This window comes from Thermobia domestica, chromosome 5 (genome assembly GCF_964235325.1).
Source record: "Thermobia domestica chromosome 5, izTheDome1.hap1.1, whole genome shotgun sequence".
In the NCBI taxonomy this organism is placed as follows: domain Eukaryota; kingdom Metazoa; phylum Arthropoda; class Insecta; order Zygentoma; family Lepismatidae; genus Thermobia; species Thermobia domestica.
This window is the reverse complement of record NC_137458.1, coordinates 73,083,606-73,096,678: the sequence shown is the minus strand read 5'-3', so window position 1 is coordinate 73,096,678 and position 13,073 is coordinate 73,083,606. Positions and strand designations below refer to the sequence as shown.

The 13,073-nt window shown below is 36.0% G+C and overlaps 1 protein-coding gene across 1 annotated transcript in view; it reads left to right on the top strand.

The window, feature by feature from the left end:
* Positions 1-905: 905 nt before the first annotated feature.
* LOC145685963 (uncharacterized) overlaps positions 906-13,073 on the top strand; it is a gene marked incomplete in the record, with an annotated part of 117,056 nt that continues 104,888 nt past the window's right edge. Inside the window, 1 exon segment of the mRNA XM_081758755.1 lies at positions 906-1,064.

The following is a 13,073-nucleotide window of genomic DNA, read 5'->3' as shown; positions in this document are numbered from 1 at the left end:
GGCTAAACCCCTGATTACACTACAAAACAATGGAAAAAATAGAAGTTGTTTCTTATTACGATTTTTTCCCTTACTTTAGAAAGAAGAAAAGGCATTTTAGGAACTGCCAATTTTTGTGCAATTAAAAATAACTTGTGAAATACTTTTTTTCTTCTTTTGCGAAATGCTCTCTGAATTAGTTTCAAAGCGGCTGACTAACATATCGACCCCTTCTAAAAAGTGAAAGTATGCTCAAATTGTTGTGCTCCAATAGGTTAATTTTGGGGTTATTTTCTGTGACAATTAAAACGCAATTCCTGTTGTTTTCTTTACTCCACGGGAAGACAACCAATACGTACCCACGGAACGGCAAATATATGGCACCATTTTATCTATGAACCAATAATGCATACAAAACTTTACATTTCTAAATGAAACTATATACATTAAGGGTTACTTTAAAAAAGTGCGGGGGCAACTGCCCCCCTAATCGCCGCCCACGTATATATATATATATATATATATATATATATATATATATATATATATATATATATATATATATATATATATATATATATATATATATATATATATATCAAGGATGTTATAAAAATTGCTATATTATAACGTTCTTGACGTATATGAACATAAAGTCGTATTTTGGTATGCAGAATTACTTCCTAGATTTATCACACGGATGTAAGTGTATGTGTCCGGAAATCCCCGCTCCCGAAGATTATACGCAATTCATTAGTGTTGTGTTTTTACTGTGTTAATGTAAGCACAAATTAATTACGTACACATAGTCTTTTTGTGTGAAAAATAAAAGAATTTATTAGCAAAAAATTACAAATTTATATTCACTTATGTATGACACATGTTATATTATTTATTTATTTATTTTTGAAGCCTAAACTATACTGACGTAAGTACTTGGATTTTCCGATTGAAACACTTGGCACTTGCCTACACTGCTTAGGAGGAAGTAAATGGGAAAAAGGAAGTGGAAATTCGTAATTGTTTTTAATTTTTGTATTAAGCTTTAAATAATAAAGCTTGTTAATGATTTGCTTTGTAAGGAGGTAAGTTACCTTTTTTGTACGGAAAGCTTTCTGGTATTATAGTGGCATGATCAATTTTATCTTTTATTCTATGGTATTATATTTCCCTTGTACTCATATTTGATAATTATAGTCGTAGTTGTTATGATCTTTGTACTGCAAATTAGGTTTAATAATTTCAGGCTTAGAAACGTTAAAATTTTGTCATTTATCAGACAATTTACTGTCACTACCTTCGAAAATGTTTCTTAAGAATTACTAAGTGGATATTCACTTCAAGAGGATTTCACCGTTTAGATGTAAATCCTACATCCGGAACTATGCCATAAATACCACAAACCAACCTGTGCTAGGTGGCCGCTAGAAAGCAGGAGTGTAGAAGGGGGACCAGAACCATAACGAGGAAGCAGACGCGTCAGCGACGGTGGATATGCGCGTAAACGAGAATAGCTAAAAACACTAGGTTACGTTAGGTTACTTGTTTCTTAACACATTGACTGCGATTACTGACATCTGCGGTTTACACGATTCAGGACACTATGGACCACTGCCTCGTTGTGTCGTACCGGATTGGAATATGTACTCTGATAAATAACCTTCCATGTGCTTTTTTCCCCGTATTGAATCGACAGCTTTGTGTCCTCGAAAGATGTATATTTCACTGGCGACTGTTGTTAATGATAATTCACGCCATTAACACGATTTCACATTTCAATATGCAACTGTTCCTCAATTTCTTAATTTCAATACTTTGCTACATGTGTCACGCTTTCTGTTCAATTTGAATAATCCGTGCCGCTACACAGAACGTAATAACTCTTCGTCTTCACCAACATACATTCTTATAAAACTCTAAATCGAAATGTCAATAGAAATGCCATATTTCAATTCGGGGAGCTAATTTCTTAATTTCACCCAAATATCTGTCGTCAGTATCCATTCTTTCAAAATAGTACCAACAATAAGCAACTTTAAACGCTTCAAAATCCCTCATTAGACTTGTTTAGTGAGCATGAATTTCTTTAAAAAAAAAAAAAAAAAAAAAACTTTGAGTATCGTTATTAGGCAGAACCTAAAATAAAACACATTTACTTTCCGATTAGATAAAAAATTTCCCTCAAGTTAAAAAAAGAAGTTTCTTCGGTGGCGTGTTGTTTGCCACAGTATTTGGGACAATTTCGGTTATGAAGACCACTACCGATTCTCAAAATTTTGCCCTCATTCGATAGGGTGACACTCCCTAAGCACGAACTTGAAACAATTTCTTGTCGGAACCTTCCCCTTCATAACCGACAAGGGTTATGAAAACCTCTACCGATTTTCAAAATTTTGCCCTCATTCGATAGGGTGATACTCCCTAAGCACGAACTTGAAACAATTTCTTATCGGAACCTCCCCTCCATAACAGACAAGAATTATGGGGTCCTCTAGCTATTTTCAAAATTTTACCCTCATTGGACAGCTTGCCACTTCCTAAGCGCGAAACTGAAACAATTTTTTGTCTGAACCTTCCCCTTCCTCTTCATAACCGACAAGGGTTATGTTGACCTCTACCTATTTTCAAAATTTTGCCTTCATTGGACACCATGCCACTCCCTAAGCACGAAACAGAAACAATTTATTGTCAGAACCTCCTCTTCCCCCCCCCCCCATAACCGACAAGCGTTATGGGGATCTCTACCGATTTTCAAAAACATTTTGCCCTCATTCGACAGTATGCCACTCTCTAAACACGAAACTGAAACAATTTCTTGTTGGTACCTTCCCGTTCCCCTCCATAACCGTCAAGGGTTATGCGGACCTCTTCCGATTTTCATAACTTTGAACTCATTGGACAGAATACCTTTCTCAAAGAACGAAAGTGAAACAAATTCTTGTCGGAAGCTCTCTTCTCTCCATAAGAAATTACCGTACGTAGAAGAACTTTGAAATTCTATAAAATAACGGCGGAAATAGGATACTTTCAGCCTAGTTCTTTACACTTTAAAAACGTTAAATTGAGGGGTGGAAGAGCCTATGTCCTTGGCTGCAGCCTATAAGAGTAACACTGGAATTTGGCGCAGGGTGTGTAGCACGCACCACAATTAAACCTAAGTCTGGAACAATATCAACCATTCCACTTCGCGCAAACTTTCAGTGTTCCTCTTACAAACTCTCGGCGGGAACTTGGTTGATTCACTCTCCACCCGACTATCTTCAGGTGCTGACGCACTTAGTTCAATTTTATGCATTTTTAATGTTTTGATCAGTTTCTGCTTACAGCAAATTCAGTAGAGTTGAAGTAGACAATTGGGTGGAAAACTTTTTAAAAATTTATATTTTGCATTTCAGTATATTTTTATGGAATGTAATTAGACTAAAATTTTGGTTGGATAGATATTGATCAGAAAAAAAGCTTTGAGAGGGTGTAATAATGACCAAAAAGAAAACTCGTTTGATTGAGAAATGACGTATTTGAATCCGAGCTTCAGGTTTGTGTGTCTTTTGGTTGGAGACATAATTAATTGCGCATCTGTTAATGTTTTGAGCCGCATGTTTTACTGCTGCTTCAAAACATCATAAGGATGGTGCCGTGAAGAAAACCAGCCTAGAATCCTTACTGTAAGGACGTTAAAATTTTGTTAAAATGTGTACCTCCCAATTACCTCCACGGGGTATTTGGGCCCATGATGCGGGGCAAATGGGTGGATTGCTTTAAGTGAATATTTTTTTTCTTAAACTTCATTTAAATGCTGTACTATCTTTCTTTTGTGGTGTAGACTTTTGTTTTATAGTGTCTTGTGCTTATTAAGCTAGTTTGTTCAACTTAGGCCTCCAGTGGCCGTTGCGTATGCCAATAATGCTGAGAGGACCTGTTTATCAATCCAGAGTTTCAACACATTCTATTGTAATAGTTTATAGTTATTTAGCGTTAGTCTTATTACCTTCTATGTTTGAATATCAGGGCTTGTTCTCTTGGTTTTTCCTTTTTTTACGTTTTCGGTCAAAGTTTTGACGGCTTATAGTTTTTTTTTTTTTTTTTTTTTTCGTACGTGATACATTTTGGATTAAGTTCACAGGACAATATACTGTGCTATAAACAATAACTGGAAGGCTTGAAAAGGCATTCAAATCTTCGAGATTTAGAAATAAGTTAAACTATTTCTTATTTTGCGCAAACAAAGATATATATATTTTTTTCTGGGCAATATAAAACTATTACTTTTTAATCGGAATACAAGTTATATACAGCAAATGGAAGCTTGACTTTTCTTCATTTACACCCTGTAGTGTTTCCTTCCACGTATCTCTTTTTAACACCTATCGCTGGTTTCTTCTTACGTCTCTTCAGGCTCCTCTAGGAGATATTAACAATTAGAAACACTAACGTAATTCATAATTAATAATAAGCAACCCACTCGGGTGAACACCTCTCAATAAAACTTGTAACTGAATTCAGGGTAAAGAATAATCTTTATTCAGGAATTAAATCAGAATAATTTCAGACAATACGAATTCTCCAATTAGCGAAAAGAAAATCATCTTCGAGCTCCTTAACTTAGGTGTACTGTACCTTAAGTTCGAAGTGCATCGCTCAGTACAACCACCACCTATCAGTCTCTATTTAGACTTCAATGATCAGCCATTTCTTCACAGTTCAGTCCTACCCTAAATCTATCAGGAAGGCCTGACTCCAACCTTCCGTCTAAAAAAACAATTAAGAATAACCAGAAATGTCAAAGAACATCACTCAGTCCAAAGACGGTTATTCATTACAAAGAGAGAACCAGCATTTAGGTTTCTCTGGCTTAATAATAATAATAATAATAATAATAATAATAATAATAATAATAATAAAACTTAATGAAGTTTTCCTTAGTTTTTTTTCAATTCCAATCCCAATTCCTAGTTTCCCCTAGCTAAAAAATTAGGTGAATCATTCATCCCGATAAGCTATCACTCAAGCTTATTTCTATCTGAACTAAATTTCCATACTAACTACGGTCATCACTCAGATCCAAGGAATTTCTCCCTTGCTCTAACCACCATTTAGGTTAGTCCCTCAAGAATGCCTAATTTAAAAGAAAATGAAAAATCTACAGCCATCATTTAGGCCTCAGAGAACTAATTCTCCGTCATTCGGTTAGCACTCAAAACGAACCGTAACAGATAGGAAAGTTTTTAAAAAATCCAGGCGAGGCAATGACCTAGACCAACGACGGGAGGCTTCTAACCAGGGTTTGAAAAAACCCGGGTTTTTTGAAAAAGCCCAACCCACCTGGGCCCATATGGGTTTTTCAGATTTAATTGGGTTTTTTCGAAATATTTCAATGTCTTTGTGGTAAATGTGTTAAAATATGATTTATATTTCAAGAATATCATTGTCACAACTTGCAACAATTTTCTATTCACTGCTGTTTTGAAAAATGGCTGCCATTTTGAAATTTTACGTTGGATCGCTGCCAAAATATGTACAGGTAATTTAGAGTATCTCGTGCTTCTACTCTCAAAATTTCAACTTGAAAAAACCGAAAATTGCTCTTTGTAGCGTGGATAACAGCTATTTTGAAGAAAAAAGGTCGCCATTTTGAAATTTTACGTTGGTATGCCGCCAAAATCTATACAGGATATTTAGAGTGCTTCATGCTTGTACCCTGAAAATTTAAACTTGAAAGACTGAAAGTGGTATCCTGTAGTATGTGTTGTACACCAGGGGCGGATAGACTCCAGGTGGGGGGGGGTCAGTGCTGATGGAGGTGAAATACTCGTATTATGATCTAAAGGATGAATGAACAAATGTAGATCGAATCATCCCAGAAGCCTCAGTGACATTCGCCAAATGTTTTTTTAGAAGTTCACTTCCCATACTTTGTGCGTTCAATTACGGGGACTTTCCTAGCACTTGTTGCAAGACAGTTCTTGCCAGAAAATTAATTTAAAACAATTAAAGATATAATTCATATTTTAAAGTTAGTGTTTCAAAATGTCTTAAATGAAATTAAATATTTTCCAGCTTAAAATAAATGATTTTATTGTTGAAGTATTCACTTCCGATGCTTTGTGCGTTCAATTGCTGGAATTTCCCGAGTACTTCTTTCACGACAGTTTTCTTCCTCGAAAATGCAGCTTTCTTTACTGTACAGCGTGGTCCGGAAGTGAGCGTACCCCTAATTGGTATTTTCTGACGGTTTTAGGATGTTAATGGACATCGTTACCTGGAGATGCTTAATGAGTGGTTGGTGCCTCAACTGGAAGAAAATGGTATAAAAGACACTGTTGTGATACAGCAGGATGGAGCAGCAGCGCACTTCGCGACTCACATGCTTAATTACCTAACCGCTGGATTGGAAGAGGTTATGCATCTTCACCAGCTCCCTTTGCCTGGCCTCTAAGAAGTCCCGATCGGACGACACCAGCCAGTGCTCTCTGGGGTTTCATAAAGCAAGAAAAAACACTCGATATCACATAACGTAGGAATTACGAGCAGCTGTGGAACACGCCTTCACCCTTGTGACTCCGGAGTATTTCTGCAAGACATCTGCGAGAACTTGGCGCAAAATTCAGCTGTGTTACGACATGGGTGGTGATCAAACCGATGTTTATGACTCTTAAGACTTCAAGGTAATTGTGCACAGATTATAACTAACACTATACTGTTGAAACTAAAGGGGGGTACTCCCACTTTCGGACCACGCTGTACATCGAAACTTCAACTAGCATGGTCGTCTTTGGCAGGGGGACGCGTCCCCTCTAATATTTTGAAGTACAAAATATTCAATATTTTATTCTAATTTAATTTATTTACTAACGACAGAATAACATATAAATAACGTTAATAAATAATCTTATTATTACGTTTATTGGGAATATAATATTCAGGCTCTGAAATGATTGTAACAGAGTACTTGATATACCTCAGGGGATCCGTGGAGGTAGTTAGAAATGTATCAAATGGAATCGATTAAATAAAATTTCGAATAGAGATCAATATGTATGATAAATGATAATTTATTTGTAAGTCTCCATTGGTCTTAAATACGATTTCGAGAGTTTTATTTTGGAAGTGTATATAATATGGAATAGTAAAAATAGTGAAGTAAAAATATTCTTATAAATATTGGTTAATTAATTGGAGTTGAGCATGGGTTTCAGGTCAGGATGATATAGAGATGAGTTACTTACAAGTGCAATGCGAAAAAAAAATTGAGTTTTAATCAAACAGTAAATTGTAACTTACAGGATAATTTTTACGTGATTAGTATTATATTTTTTGTTTTTATTATAATTCTGTATAAGTTATGATAGTACTATTTCAAAATGGAGAACGAGAAACAAGTTTGAAATGATTGTAACAGAGTACTTGATATACCTCAGGGGATCCGTGGAGGTAGTTAGAAATGTATCAAATGGAATCGAAGATAGTTAACAGATTGGGCTAGGTAGTATCATTTAAATTACTTTCCTTGATGTCCCCCACACATTTTAGATGCCAGAGACGCTAGTGTCAACTAGTACGGAATTTTGAATTGAGCACTTGAAATAGTAAGCGTTACGTAGTCTTCGAAACTCCAAACATTAAGCTTTCAAATTTGACAAGAATTTTTACGCTATTGCTGGTGTTGATTGTACAGAATGCTTATTTGAAGAGTAGCAACAAATAACTGAACTAAACTGTTGTTGTTGGAAAACCAAACTTTACTGAAGAATATTTGTGTTACCATCAAAGGTAATAAAAAATAATACTAATAGTTTTACTAATGCACTGCATATTTATTGGCAGTATCGGCACCTATGGCCTTAAACCCGTCAAACATATGAGAGATAACGTCCCTCGGCGTTGCCAAGTCGGCGAGCACACTATTTACGGAAAGTATTTTCTAAAATATAAAGTTGCGTATTTTACTTCAAACAGGCTATAAGCATAATCCATACATTAATTTGCTCTATAATTATCTGAAGCTAAGATAAGGTTTCTTATTCATTCAGAATTTTATAAAAGTTTTATGTTGAAAGATGTACCCCTAAAGTGAAAGCATCTAATTCGCGCAAGGAAAGACCAAAATCTGACAAAAATAACTTTCAATGTGATCAACTTTGTTGTACCAACAATATACTAACAAAAAGCTCAAAAACCCAGGTGGGTTTTTTTCAGGTGGGTCCAACCTGGAAGAACCCACCTGGTTTTTTCGGGCTTGGCCCACTTGGGCAAAGCCTGCTTCTAACAGCCAAGATTCCTTCCCAATTCCCGCACAATGCAATGGATCCCTTCACTTATATGTCCTGGAGTAACCATATCCTTTTATTATTATGGTGTGTCTTATCTTCGCTAAAAAGAATCCGCAAAAAATCGTTTAAAATATTTTTTGTAACCGTCCTTACCCTCTGGAATTTTCCATAGCATACTAGAAAAGTTATATAGATAGATAAACTTGAACGTATAACGTTAAGCGACTAGAGAAAACAAAAATACACAACGAAGCATATATACAATTAGACCTACAAGAATAAAATGTAAAATAATATTTTCTCGTAACAACACACACACACATATATATATATATATATATATATATATATATATATATATATATATATATATATATATATATATATATATATATATATATATATATATATATATATGTAAGTTGAGTTGATGTTGAGTTTAACGTCCCGTTCAGCATCGAGGCTATATGAGACGTGGACCTACTGATTAACGTGGAATCCGAACCACATGAGCTCCCGCCGGGAATCGAACCTGGGCCTCCCACGCCAAAGGCGCGTACGCTAACCGCTTAGCTACGGAGGAGCTCTACATATACTGTATATATATGAGTATAATTATTAATTATACTATAGAATATATACGTTTGGCCAGACAAAAACCTGCGACATGCAATCAGTTCTTAAAAACTAGAAAAATACCTATAACCTGTGAGGGGAAAAAAAGTTGGCAAAAACGTACCTTTCAATTCCCCCTTTCTACCTTATTTCAGAGTTACCTGAAATGAAGTTTAGAAGGTGAAGATTAGTTACTGTATAAATATAAATCCGTCCCTATAACCTTTCTCGGTTTTGTGTCGGTTATGGGGGGAAAGGGGAGGTTCCGACAAGAAATTGTTTTAGTTTCTTGCTTAGTGAGTGGCACACTATCGAATGAGGGCAAAATTTTGAAAATCGGTAGAGGTCCCCATAACCCTTGTTGGTTATTTTATATAGATTATAGGGATGAAGGGGGAGGTTCTGACAAGAAAGTGTTCCAGTTTCTTGCTTAGGTAGTGTCGCCATATCGAATGAGGGCAGAATTTTGAAAATCGGTAGAGGTTCTCATAGTCGAAGTTGTTCCCAAAATTTGCATTCCGATCTTATCAGATCTCGTTATCGTGAAGATTCGCACACACCTGAATGAAAGGGAAGGGTTGTCTGGCACCTCTGTTTGTGATCCCCTGGATCAAGTGTAAGTGTTCTCGCCTTAGGGACGAGAGAGGTCTCATTAGATTCGCCGCTGAAAGAGAACATTAAGCTCCAAAGAAGTGAACACAAAACATCATTAATATCACAATAACTTAGTAAATTGTTATAATTGTATTTTCTCATTGATATAATTGATACATAACTGATATAATTGGCGTTCTTTATATCACTTCATGTTTCATAATATTCTGTTTTCTGTTATGTTAAACGACTAAAGAAATTGATTTTATATATTTAAGAAAAATAAATGAAATGTTTCAGTTTTACGTCTCACGATTATGTCGTGTACGGTAAAGGATATGATGATGATGAAAATGAGTGAAAAATTGTGTATTGAAGAAGAAGTGTAAGGAAACAGAAAAACCCCGAGAAGGCTTACTCACACAGTCTTTGTCCACTACAGAGCATTCTGCATTATTATAGGGGTCGCGTAGGACTAAGAACCAAATATGATGTGAAATTATAATCATCATTTTATTTCATGCATGTGGGTGCATAAATTCTCTGTAGTATATTAGCTCTGTAGAAAGCCTGCTGCGGGATATTGGAAACGAGTTAGAAATAGCAGAAGGGCTATATGACATCAATTTCGAGCTTCGTAAATTATCATTGTTGAAGAAGAGACCCTATGAGAGTATAAAGCAGTTCTCCCAAGGGAGAAAAAAGTTTTAAAATTTCCGTGTTGCCCACCAACCTATAGTTAAGGTGAGAAATATGTTACAGTTGACATTTTGTAACGTGGCTCAGTGGTAAAGCATTCACCTCTGGAGCTTAGGGTCTCCGGGCGAAGTGGGTTTTGTTTATTTCTCATTAGAAAATGAAATGTATCTTTATGTTCCACAGTTATGCCGGCTAGGCTAAAGAAGACGGTGGTAATGAGAAAAGAATGCAATGGTGGAATGAATAAAGTGAGAGGAAACGGAAGAACCCTGAGAAAACCCACGCACACGGTGTTTGTCCACCATGAAGTCCATTTGGCGAGCTGGGATCGAACCAGGGCCCCCAGCGCACCAGAGGTAAACGCTCTACCACTGAGCCACCGCATATCAATAGAATTAGCCTATACAAACTCATTAAGACATAAATTAATAAACGATCGAGTCTTATCTAATGTCACACGAACAAAAACATAAATCTACTAAAATAGCTAGCGGACAAAGTCAAAGGGTACGAATTCAGATATAATTTAAATTTTGAGAAGAAACTAAATCACTTTTAAAATACATTTGGAGAGAAATGTCTAATGAATACTCCAAACTTTGGTTACGGAATAGAAACATTAACCGTGTTTGGGACCGTTTGTATTCTGTTTATAAAAAGTAATAGATCTGATTGTTATAATAGAGTCATCTGGCTACCCTCAGTTTATGATTCGATTTTCTATAAATCTTCACGATTATGATATCAGATAAATCAGAGAGAACAATACCGTGGCAAACAACACAAAAATCGAGCCGTGGCAAGCAATACCGTGGTAAACAACACGTAATCGTTTCTTCTGGCCATTGAAATATTGCAATGATATCTATATACGTGCCAGAACGCAAAATCACCTACTTGCTTTGCTACTTACACATGACTTCCCCACTTGTTTCAAAAACTACAATCCAAGTTCAAGTATATGAAAAACATGTAACAGAGGAGAACCGGGTGGCTGCTCCAGAGCACTTTGGTGCGCGGGTTTTCCAGTTTGATCCCAGATCATGTGAATGTACAGCAGAGGAAGAAAATTTTCGTCCCTGGACCCATCCGCTAGATATTTTGCGAATGCTTATGAAGATAGGAACAGGTTCATTCCATGTCAATTCAACTGACGCATGATGATACCCACCCACAGCGATTTTTATGTCGCTTTGGCTGGAGTTTTTTGTTTACTATTGTAAGGGAATATGGAAACTTGTTAGATTTTTTGTGTGATGCGTTTCTAAGTTACAACCCGTTAAAAAGTGTCAGCCATATCATGTGAAAAATTACCTTTTCTTATTTCTTAATCTCTCTATATATAAATTATAGGGCACGTATTCATTAGAAAACTGACTTTCCAGGTGCCTCCGTGTTTGTTACTAACTAAAACTAATTCTGTGGCATAGGGAACCCGGAGGTTCAATGCCGCGTTCACAGATTCTCTCCAAATTCTCTCTGATTTCTATCCTTACCCAACTGGATCCAGTTTCTACTTTGTATTCCTGTTTCTGCGAGATCCATCGTAGTATTGTCCTCCCATCTGCGCCTAGGTCTTCCTAATGGTCGTTTTCCGATTGGTCTTCCTGTTAAGTCTTTGAAAACGTTCCTACCTTCTTCCATTCTGGCTACATGACCTGCCCACCTGAGCCTCCTAGACTTGATGACCCTAACAATGTTTGGTAAACGGTATAAATTATGTAGTTCCTCGTTATGAAGTTTCCGCAATTCCCCATTCCCGTTTCTCTTGGGTCCAAATATTCATTTCAGGATCTTGTTCTCAAATATTTCCAGTCTACGTTTTTCCCTCAGAGTAAACGATCATGTTCGCAACCGTACAGAATAACAAGCATGGTTGTCGTTTTATATATTTTAAGCTTCCAATCCCTCGACAGATTTGCGACAACAACAGATTTTGAACTGAATAATAACAAGAATTCCCTGCTTTTAGTCGAAATTTAATTTCTTCGTGAAAATGGTTTTGGTCTGTAAACATCAAGGTTGGCAGAAACCATTTTTTTATTGAAAAAAAAGTTTTTTTTTTTTTTTTTTTGTTTAAATAATTTGCTCTATGTATTTATATTACATATGAACAGAAATAAGTTTGTTTCGCCGTGGTGTTATTATGCAATAATGGGGTTATGCTGTAAGGGGTCACATAAGCTTAAAGCGGAATTCAAACCGCTTCTCGTCTTACATCCAAGAGAAACTGTTCTCCGTTTGGACTCGAAACCGGGACTAATTGGCCGCAAATGCGATGAGTTTGCCGACTCACTCACGAAGGACTCCTGATAAAAATCCCGTTATCGCTTGGCATATAAGATGTTATGGTCAACGTATCATAATCAGTATGCTAAAACGGAGGTATTAAATTACAAATTTAGTATATAGATATCATTCAATTAAATTAAAACTGAAAGTCCAATCCAGGCTAACGTTGTAAGCTACATAGGCAGTCAATAAATTTTGCCATTTATATCAATATATTTAAGCAACCTTGGCTTCTTCATAAAACAACAGGCATTCATGCATACAATTTGGTTTCGTTTCGTGTGTTTAGGCTTAACATCCTTATGTAATATTGAGGTAAGACGAAGACTCGCTTAAAGTGACATCCGAACTGCTACTTGGTTTACACGTGAAAGAAGAGCGAGAATTGAACATGGGACGCCTTGATTAAAAGTTGAAAAGGAGATAAAACTAATAAACTAATGAAGATGGTTTGATATGTAGAAACGTCACCATTAAGTTCATACGATTTAAAGCATTTTTCTTTTTTTTTTTTTTTTTTTTTTTTTTTTGTTTAATCATGTTGGTTTAAAAAAAACAGCTGGTTTAAACCAGCCAACCCTGGTTAACACTGACCCTAGATATTTGAAAGTATTCACTTTATCT